This window comes from Delphinapterus leucas, chromosome 17 (assembly GCF_059928025.1).
Source record: "Delphinapterus leucas isolate spDelLeu-1000000601 "Yukka" chromosome 17, BTC_Dleu_Yukka2, whole genome shotgun sequence".
Classification (NCBI taxonomy): Eukaryota; Metazoa; Chordata; class Mammalia; order Artiodactyla; family Monodontidae; genus Delphinapterus; species Delphinapterus leucas.
In genome coordinates this window covers 63911056-63922918 of record NC_143145.1, presented here as the reverse complement: position 1 = coordinate 63922918, position 11863 = coordinate 63911056, and positions in this window count along the sequence as shown.

Here is an 11863-nt window from a genome sequence, read left to right as displayed (position 1 = left end):
CTTCTGTGATTCATTGGTTTTACTTCTGTTATTTATGAACTGTTGACGAAATTAAAGAAGGAAGTTTATATAGAAAAGGTTTCATCATTGATGACTCATTTATATGACATTTTAGAATAGGCAAAATTGTAGAGGCAGTAAATAGAACAGCTGCTGCAGGAGTTTGGGGAAGAGGGGCTGAATAATTGAAGCCCACAGGATTATTTAGAGTAGTGAGACTATTTTTGTAACACTGTAATGGTGGATGCCTGGCACTCTACATTTGTCGAAACCCACAGAGCAGTTTGGCACAAAGTGTGGACCTTAATGTATGCAAAAAAAAATCATTCAGGAGGTTGGGGGTTTCCTGAGATAGAATGAAAAATGTGACACAAGACTCTTAACTGTGTTAAAAATGTATGACATACCCTCACTGAATGGAGTGAGCGGAAGCGTGTTGCCCTAAGTAACTTGGGAAATGAAGGGAAGCTGTGAGTAAAGACAAAGGAACTACACAGAAGCACTGTGTTCTAGTTAATAAAGTTGTTTTCCATGAGGGTGCAGATTAACAATTCTGAAAGCACTATATATGTATACTGGAATTGAACAAATAGGTAAATGGATGGTGTTTCTCACTTTGAAGTGGGAGTTTATAGACGTGCAAGGGAAAAGGCTAGAATGATCCATTTGGTAATGGATTAGAGTTGGAGACATCAGTATGAATTCATGTTTAGATTAACATAGATAAAGATAGTTACATACAGGGATAATTATAGATGTGTATATATACCTGGACAAGTATATACACATATATTTCCATACTCTTTCATCTCTCAGGGCCTAAAAAAACCCTTCAGTAGCAACAAGCACATCTAACACCCAGATCTTGGTTTCTAATACTATTCTTCAGTAAAAGGAACCAGAGCTCTTTGGAGAAATGACTGATTCTAGGGCTGGGGCAGGGAATATACAAGGTGAGTTAACTGACAGAGCTCTCAATGACTCAAGTGGAAATTATTTGAACAAATAAATAAAGTAATAGATTATAATCCAAAGTATAAAATAAATTTTCATGAGTCTATAAGTGATTGAAAAAATAAATACTTGGGAGAGAATAGACAAATCTGTTCAGATATATTTCAAATAATTTATGTAGATATACCACTGATGATGAACGGGAATACAATCCTCCACTTCTTCAATGTGGATCTGGCATACTGATTACTCTCCAAATAGTGTTAGAAACACCACTTCAGCCAGACGATCAAGGTTAACATCCACAGTGATGGGTCATGTTGATAGTATGTACCCAATAGATGATGTGATAATAATAGTACTTTACATCTGTGTTCTCTCCCTAAGCCCATTGTCCCAGTCTAATTCTGAGAAATACATCAGACAAATCCCAACTGAGGGACATTCAACAAGCTACCTGACCAGTATTCCTCAAAACTCAAGGTCATCAAGGACAAGAAAAGTATGAGGAACTGTAACATCCAAGAGGAGACTAAGAAGACATGACAACTAAATGGATTGTTATATCCTAGAAAAAGGAAAAAAGGATATTAGGTAAAAACTAAGAAAATCTGAATAAATTGTAAACGTTAGTTAATAATAATTCATCAACATTAGTTCATTAATTACGACAAATGTACCATACTAATGTTGGATATAAATATAGAAGAAACTGAGTCCAAAATCTTTCTACACAATTTTAAAATCCAAAATTTCTTAAAAAAATGTTTTTAAGATTTAGAATAATTTCATTTGGTGGCAAAACATTACCTGTTTATCATCTTCATTTATCCCACTTTAGTGTAAATACTTATATATTTTAATTTGGAAATATTATTGTCTGATTGCAGTGTCCTGCTCTAAGCCCTTCCAGAGGGGTTACAAAATATATGGCATATGTATCTTATTGCCTTTCTATAATCCAAAATATTTGGACTTCCAGAACTTATTTGTCCCCGAGGGTTTTGGTCAGTAATTATAAATTTTCAGGGTCTATTCCATTACATTGTGTGAGAATCATACAAGATAATTCACATGATAGACTTAATCCAGTACCTGCCACATAATATACATCCAGTAATAATTTACAATTGTTATCATAGTTGCATTTTCTAACATTCCGTGAATTAAACAAATTTTCTTCTCTGTAGCCTGAAATCCTAGGTGGTCTCAGCTCTTTGGAAACTTTGGAGGAGATCTGGTGCCTAAAACCAAGAAACATACTTTGCCAATGAGGACCCATTCCCACAATTATATATACCTTCATTATGTGGACATCAGACAGATATCGGCTTGTGTCCATGAAATTTAAGCCTCCTTGCCATTGATCAGATCTGTGTAATAATGCGATCGATTAGTTGCACTGTGCTGAGCTGAAAGATGTCCCAACACTGTGGCTTAATTTCCAGCTCACAAATTATGCTTTCTTCACAGATTTTAATGTGCTTTCACATGTCCTAATCCTAAATCTGTGAGGTAAAACACATGTCATCATGGTCTCTCTGCTCTTGTTTTTAGTGATATAATTGTGTCCTAACAGCTCTTCTTTCCCACAAGAGTTATAAGTGAATAGAAAGCAGAATGAATCCATCTCGAGATCATCACCTTGTTTTGGTGGTGATCCAGGTGGCACCAGATTTATTTTCATTTAGAGATAACCAAACACAGTGAGGACATACACATTGTTGTCCATTTTTGGAACCTGACTCAGATGCTTCCTTTGCTTCCTGTTTGGAAGCCCTGGTGGTCAGGGGGACTTGATATTGACCCAACACCCACACTTATCATCCAGTTGCCAAGAGTGGCCTGACTAGGGGACAGATTTTCCACATGTTTTTGACTGAACGTGGCAGTCCTGGTGTGCATGATTCTTCCTGCTCTGAAAACAAAATTCCTTTATTATGACTCTCTTTTCTTTCTTCCTTTGTGCTGATTGCCTTTTCACTATTTTCTCTGGTTTGCTATCTTTCCCTTGTTATTAAGTCACATTTTGACTTTAGGGCTCCCTCCATTCGGGAGTGAGCCCCCTTCAATATTTTCTTTTGAGAGAAGACGTTCTCTGGGAAATAAGGGTGGGTGTTGACCTTATTTCTTAAAGACTGGTTAATTAGAGAAGGTCTAATTTTCTAATTGAGAAACTGTGCCCTTCAGACAGTTTTAAATGAATTATACAATTTTTTATTGTATTGGCTATACATGTGTATTACAGTAATAGAGAAGTTATTCACCTGGAAGACCAATCACATGTCCATGTCTGCAATGTGAGGCCACAATGGTTTTAGTAAGTTGTACATGGAAACAGAGGAAGGAGCAACTACATGGATTGCTTTTAGTCCAATGACCATAACTCCTCCTTCTCTATGCCTCTTAAGCCCCTCCTCTATTCGATAGGTGGGAGCCTGACATTTTACTCAGTAGAACTTTAACCTAGGGCTTTGACACCTGTTATAAGTTATGTATTATTTAGAGTGAATGTGAATCTGAAAGTAAGCTTTAAAAAGTAGAGGAAAGAGGAAGTAAGAAGACATGGGGGCCTGAGTTGGTAGAGGTGGCATTGCCAAGAGTGAGGGAGGAGGTGATGGAAGGAAAGTTGGGGACGTAAATACCTGACTGCTTATTTTAAAACATGATGTCAGTCTACACTTCTGAATTTACCTTTGTTATCTGGCAAGCTTTATTTTTCTCCCACTTTCAGCTAAAAAAAAAAAGTATCTGTAAGCCATCCCAACAAGATCTGTTTCTGAAAGCACAGATTATTGCCTTTAAAGAGAAAAAAAATAAAAATAAAAAAGACCATTACACTTGTAAGTGGCCTGAAAGTCTTCAATGTATTCAAAATTGTACCAGTAACTAAACCTGGGTCTAGACTTCAAATATGTGGACTGTTGACTATTATCAGTTTGGGTACATCTGGAGCTGCTTCAGTGATTTGCTATGATTATTCATTATTTTCTCTCTGTTCCCTTTTGGGTACAAAGAGGATCTTAGCTTTTTCCCTGTCTTTGATCTTAGTCTCCTCTGCAAATAAGACTACATGTGAAAAAAAAAAAAAAGAATTTCTGTAAAAGAAAGAGTTGCCATCACTGCTAAAATCACATAAATAGTTAAATTAAAAATTCAGTCAATTATCCAGATAATTCATGTGAAGGAGCACTTTAGCCTTTGAAATTATTAGGTTAATGGCCATGGTTCTTTTCATTTTCCAAGAATAGATAAATTGTGGTGCCTGTTATAAAACTTTAATGCTCTTTTTTCAAATTTAACATTTCCTGTCAAAAGATTTAAGTTATGGATTAAAAAAGTCATACACCAAACCATATGATAAATTAAATTTGGTGATTTAAAAACTGAAATGTTGCTGTGATGGACAGATTGTTTAACAGGAAGATAAGATTTTGCCAACGCAAGAGAGAGGTCCCATGAGCATCTTTTTGGAAGCAAAGCATCTGTTCAGTTGGTTTATTTTTCTTCTTTTTAGATCTACCAAAAAGTAACTTTTTCAAGTGAAGTTCCAAGAGAGCTCTTAAAGGTCCACATCTCTGTTCATTTGTCCTTTGGAATTTCTGTTAATTTTTAGAGGGGATTCAGAATGGTCTATAAAAAACATTTTTCAGTTTTAATTATTGTAAAAAATTCAAATGCCAAGATTAGCCCCCTTTGCTGCCACCTGTTGTTCTACCAAGGAAATGACTCACTGGTAATACTTTTTTTTTTAACCTAAATTACTCATCAAAATCATTATTTCCAATATTAAGATGAGATTCTCTTCTTGATACTTTTTTCTACAGGAAATCTTTTCATCTCTAACAGTTGGGGAAACAGGTTTTCAAGTACTCAGTCATGACCATGCAGAGACTTAGATTTTCCTCTTGGCATACGCAGTAGACATTTGAGAAGGTTGAATAGACAAAGAACAAAGAAAGCCTGATTCCTAAACAAGCTCATCATACCCAAAAGAGCTTGTAAGCTAGTCTTTGTAAAGTAAAAGTGTTTAATTTAATGGCAGCACTCTTAGCCCTGTAAGTAAAATTTAAATTCAAGATCTCCTTCCACCTCCTCAGTTGCTTTGTTTTGGGCACATGGTTAAAAACTGGAAATACAGACATGGATGTAACATGGTCCCAGACTTTGAGCATTTCAGAATTTAAAAGAGAAGACAGATTATATTGAGAGAAGGAAGTCCCTTGTTCATGTCGATATAGGATGCATTGGTGAGGAATCAGATAATCAAGATAGGAGACATTGATGGCAATCCTGCTTTGAAGTAACAACAGTGGTGATAGAAATGGAGAAGATGCAATGAAAGAGATAATTTAAAGATTGAGACTTGGTGACTAAAAGGTTTGGGAGAAAGACCATTTTATGTTCAGAGTGAAGCAAGTTGGAAGGAGGTGTTGGCTGCCAGGAAAAATGGGATTTTAGCTGTGTTTCACTTACCAGGAGATCCATAAAACTACTCAACTATCTGAAATATAACCACCTCCCAAAAAACAAACCATGATAATAAACAAACAAATAAAAATCATACAGCAAACAGTTGAGTAGCTCCAAAATAGGTATGACAAAGTTATCTTAAATTAAGCTCTTACATTCTATCCATAGTAGGTTATTTTTGTCTCTGGCTAAGATGATATTAACTCTTATTTTAGAAACAATTTTAACTTAATTAAAATTTTAATGCATGGAAGATGAGAAGCGGGAAATTAGGATGAGGAACAAGGTCGGGGAAATCATTTCTGGAGGCAGACATACTGGGAGCTGTAAGAGTCATGGCTGAGAGTTTAACTTTCTAAATATTTTAGATTTCAGATTTTTAAAATTTCACCTAACTTCATGTTTCAATATCACCCTCTTGCCTTTCTCAGAATCTTTTACCATTCACCTTGACCTTAGATTGATGCTTCAGCCAGGAGAGTTCACATTGTGAATATCCTGACTTGAGCTGGCAAGGGGTCTCCTGGGAAGAGTGCTGGGTTGACTGTTTCTTAGGTACTGACCCATTGCATAATGGCCAACCACATCTTAACAACAACACAACAAAAATAATGCAAACACTTATCACTAAGTAGGTACCAAGCACTGTTCTAAAGCTTTACATATCATTAATTTATTGGATCCTCCCCATTACCCTCGGAGGTAAATGCTATCCTTAAGCCTGCTGTACAGATAAGGAATAGAGCACAGAGATCACACAGATAAGGAGAGGTGGATCCAGGATGCAAATCCAGAAAGTCTGGGTCCAAAGCCCATGCTCTTACCCACTACACACTACGCACTATGCACTACAGCTTCTTAGTGATGACAGCTGGTAAAGAGCTTTTCCAAAGGGAATAGGGTTATATTAGTCTCAAAGTATTCAAAGTTTGCAAAGTGTAGACAGCTAAAGCTAAAGATACTATGTCAAGGCTGGTATTTTGTGTTCTAAACCATCCTTTCGCTTATGGTGAAAACAGTTTACACTATGGGTTTTTCTCACAGAACTGACTTTACAGGTAGATATATTAATTCAATGAATTAATCTGTCTCAGTAAATAGACTGTACATACGCTAGTGCTATGTGTTATTCTTGCCAAATGACTCCTCATAATTTTCAGGGTTAATAAATATTTTATTGAGCATCCTCTGCTCCCCAATTTCTGATTAACATGTTATATTTCTTTAGGTGGATTTCCACATACATTATAAATACTAAATTACTCTTTATATATATGGAGTACCATATGATAAAAATACGATAGAAATAAAAGGAATGCAAATCAGAACATATTAGTACACAGCATAAATTCATTGTCCCTTTAGGTCTTCCCTGCTAGATTATCTAAACTACAAAACCAATAATTGTTCATTTTATTTACTTATTTATTTATTTAATTTTTATTGGCGTACAGTTGATTTACAATGCTGTATTAGTTTCAGGTGTACAGCAAAGTGAATCAGTTATACATATACACATTCTTTTTTTTTTTTTAGATTCTTTTCCCATATAGGCCATTACAGAGTACTGAGTAGAGTTCCCTGTGCTATACAGCAGGTTCTTATTAGTTATCTATAATGACTGCTCATTTTAAAGAGGAAGCTAAAGCAAGATTTATTAAAAAGTAAACATCTTTTTCTCTTTTTTCTTCAACTTCTACTCATCTGAGTTATCTTGTATTAACAGCCTGGCCTATGAAAGACAGGGAAAGAAGAGTGGCCAGTGAAAAAACAAAAACAAAACACAAAATCAATCTAAACTGATACCAAAAAAGAAAAAAAAATTCTCCCAACATTTGTGACGTATCCACTCAACTAAAATTGTGTGTGTGAAAGTGCTCAGAGAGGGAATAAAGACATACACCCCACACATACACACACCCACACTTATATTTCACTTGTATATCAGGAATATTCCTGATAGATTGCCTAGTAAAAATAGCAAGTCACCAAGTAATGTGTGCAGTATGATTCTATTTCCTTACACAGAAGCAAACCATTATGTATGTGCATATGCTTGTATATATTCATATTTGTTTAAGCAAAGATAAAGGTGAGGTAGGATGCACCTTAGGCTTGTTGGCATTTGTTATCACAAAGAGTGGCATTGGAGAAAGGGAACAGAGAGGTGGGATGCAGGCAATATTTAGCTTTCCTTTGTATATCTTTGTACTACACAGCTTCATTTGCTACAGCAAGATTGTTTTACTCTTTAAAATTAAAAAATATAATGTAAAAGAAAGTTTAAAAAGGGGAAAATATCAAACAGCAACAAACACACTGCCTAATAGGTGTGTCTTCCCACAATTTTATTCATGTTCCCAGAAACATATAAACACATATGTAGGATTTATTTTATATAAAAACTGAATCATATTACACACTTTAATTTATAATTTGATTTTTGTATTGAACAGTACAACATACACATCCCATCAGGACAACAGAGACACCTCAAACTCATCCCTTTATTTATTTATTTATTCATTTATTATTTTATCAAAGTATAGTTGATTTACAATGTTGTGTTAATTTCTGCTGTACAGCAAAGTGATTCAGTTATACATATATATACATCTTTCAAAAAATATTCTTTTCCACTATGGTTTATCATAGGATATTGAATATGGTTCTGGGTGCTATATGGTGGGACCTTGTTTATCTGTTCTATATATAATGATAGCTTACATCTGTACCTGTTAAATAGTCACACCATATTTCACAGGTCTTCCATCCATGGGCGTCATACTAGCTCTATATTACTAAAACCAGTGCTGCAATGCAGCTCCTGTACATATACATTTACTTCTGTGGAATAAATTCCAAAGTGACCTTCGTGGAACATAAGTCATAGTACGTTTAATTTTAATAAATTTTGCCAGATTAATTCCCAAAGACTGTAGCAATCAACATTCTACCAACATTGGATGATACCATTTCTTGAAACTGTAGGTCAATTTAATGTGAATAAAATGGTATCTCACTATAGTCATAATTTACATATTTCTGACCACTTATACGATTAACCATCTTTTATTTGCTCATTTTCCATTTTAATTCCTCCCTCATAAATAGTTTGGTAAATTATTTAAATTATTGAATTATTTCTCTTTTTCTTTTATAATACTGGTAAGAAATTAAATAAATACACTTTCTCATAGTCACAAATTTTTTTTCTAAATCATTAGTATTTAACTTTATGTTATTTTCTGACATGTGAAATATTTTGATTTTGGTGGTCAGATTTATTCTTTCATTATTTTGAGTATTCCAGAGTCCCTGACTTCTTGAGAGATCTCTCACATGCTAAGTTTACATAAATTTTTTCCTGAAATTTATTGTAATATTTAAATTCAGAAAACCATTTAAGGCATTCACTCATTTACAAATAAAGATAAATCAGCGTATTCTTGAAAATTTATAGTATTTAAGTTTATTGTTTTGAAGCTTTGTCTAGGAAGTCTAAAATAATTTTGAACTAACAGTAAAGATAATATTTTTCTTTTTTATGATTTACTGGAAACGGTTACAGTACTTCACCATTTATAGAATTTGCTATTGATTTTGGGTAACCTTTAACATGTTTAAGTAAGTTTTTTAAATTAAGGTATTTTTAGGAATGAGTTTGCATTTTATCATATTCTTTTACAGCAGCTGTTGTTATAAGAATGTTTTTTTCCTTTTTAACTTAATGGTGCAATTAATTATGTTGACAGATTTTCACTTGTTGAACTACACCAATAATTTTAGTAGAAAACTTAGTTATGAAACATTAAATATGCTACTAGCTTTGATTTGCTAATATTTAGAATTTTGTTTTGTTATTCTTTAGTGAAATTGGCCTATGGTTTTGTTTTTTGCATTATTTTTGTCGAATTTGGGATCAAGATTTTCCAACTTTATAAAATGAATTAGAGAAATTTCCATTTATTTTTAAACTACCTGAAATGGTTTAAATAACATAGGAATTATCTGATCTTTAAAGGTTAGAAAGAACTCAGCTGTTCAGTCTAGGCTTGTTGCCTTTTAAATTAGCAGAAATTCAATTGTTTGATCTTTTGTATGATATCGATCTACTCAGATTTTCTCCTTGTGTCAAATTCAGGAGGTGAACATCATTTCCTCTGTGCTGCCCCATGTGGTAGCCACTAATTGTATGTGACTATTGAAATGTAAATTAATCGAAATTGAATAAATTTTAAAAGTTTAGTTCTCCAGTCTTATTAGCCACATTTCAAGTGCTCCACAACCACATAAGGGTAAAGGCTACCATGGGGATCATGCAAAGAGAGAATGTTTCCATCATTGCAGAAATTCTATTAGGCAGCACTGTTCTAGCTGTCTAAATATGTTGCTAGGAAGTTGTGTGTTATATTATCTTTAATACTTTTAATTGCTTATCTAAGCAATTGTAATACCTTATCCACATGTATATTCCTTAATATTACTCTCCTAAGATTTCTTATTTTCTTATTCAGTTTGCTTATCTATTTAAGTAGTCATTAAAAAACCTAGATTTTGCTTTTATTATTCTTTCAATATTTCCCTTGTATTCTATTTTAATTATTTTCACTACATATACTATTTATTATGATTAATTCCATTTTGATTTATTTCTTCCTTTTATTTTCTTAAGTTAAACGGTTCGTTTATTTTCAGTGTTTCTGCACATTTGTTCTGGTAACATAACAGTGGTTTTATTCCTTAAATTTTACTTTATCTTCTTTTCCATTACTTTTTTCTTCTCTTTATCTTACTTCACTTTTGTTGTCTTGAGGAAGTTTCTCTGTTCCCCTTTACCCTTATTAATTTAGAATTAGATTCTGATGTGATTCCCTTCCAGTCTTTACCAATCAAAATTAGCGTTTTAGAATATTTTAGGAGTGTTGAATATTCTCTTCCCAAGATGTTTCACTTGCTGTGTCTTCACACTTCATGTAGAAATTAAACCGTTAGAAAATATTTAGTTTCCCACTTCCTTCCACCCTTGCTCCAAATCCTTAGTTAAAACAATTTAGAATTTTTAGTATCATGCTATTATGAGACTGTCTCTTAAATTATGTCTTTTTATTTCAACAATTCTTTTAAAATACGTTTTACAAAATTCCAATCATTCTGCCATTGTCAACATAGACTTAACTCTAGTGAACGATGATTTGGAAAGTGTGTCTTCTCTCTTTCTTTTGTAACTTTCTCTCTGAGAGCTGTAAAATTTTCTTTTTCTCCTTGCATTTCAGAAATGTTGCTATGATATGTCTAGATGTGTGTGTGTGTGTGTGTGTGTGTGTGTGTGTGTGTGTGTATTCATCAATACTGCCTATGGCATGGTGAATTCTTTTGATCTGAATACTGTACAATTCAGGGTAGCTTCTTTTTTCTTTTTTGGTAGCTTCCGTTAAAACAAATTTTTTGTCTAATGATCCATTTTCTATCTGTCCTCCACTGCCTTTCTGGGCACTCTCATAATACTCTCATTAGATCTCCTGAATCTGTTCTGCATGTCTCATGTTCTCTCATTCATAAATTCCAGCTCTGTGGGAGTTAAGTTTTTGTTATGGCATATCACTTTCTCTTAATCCTTGAGAACCCTAAATAGCCAACTGGCATTTATCATTCTCTTATTTTTCATTTTTTAAATTCAACTTTTTTAAAAAGCAGAAACCATATTCATTTATTCTAAAAAGTCTTTTTGGGGCTCTAATTTTATCTCCTTGAGGTCCCTTATTACTTTGGGCCCAAAGATTTTGTTCATCTTTTCTATTGGTTCTATTTCATTGGAAGCTACCAGTTTTTGTTTTTCCAAATTGATTTTTCTTCTTAAGTAAACATTCTGTTTTTCTGCTTTAAATAACTTCTATTTCTTATTGTTGTTGTTTATCCATAGATGTCTTTCCCCTTTGTGTCGTGAATCAGGCTGTTGCTTTTATATAGGTTGGGAAAATGGGGTTGCTTCTTTTCTTGTGACTGACTGCAAGGAGTATAAATGGTACCCCTCTGCTGACAGCTAGAAGGCATCTGCATGAGCCTCTTAGGGTGTGCTTGCTACAGTCATTTCTTTCCCGATTGCCAGACTGGGGCTCTTCCACCCACTAGCGTGTAGTTCCACCAGTTCACTGCTTTCTAAGGGTTGGAGGTACTCAAAGACACACAGGCAGCAATGGGTTGGAAATGTCCCTGAGGTCCTGTAGAATTCTGTCAGGATGTCACTGTAGAATTCTAGAGAGAAAACGGAGAGAGAAAAAGAAGCCAGTTAAAGAAATGTTTTGAGATGTGGATTCTGTCTGGAAATGAGATAACTTGCAATTCAGTAAGAATAGTTAACTATGAAAGTTGTCTATAGCTCCAAGTTATATAGGTTTCAAAATTTATGAAACACATAAAAGTATCAATTTACTAT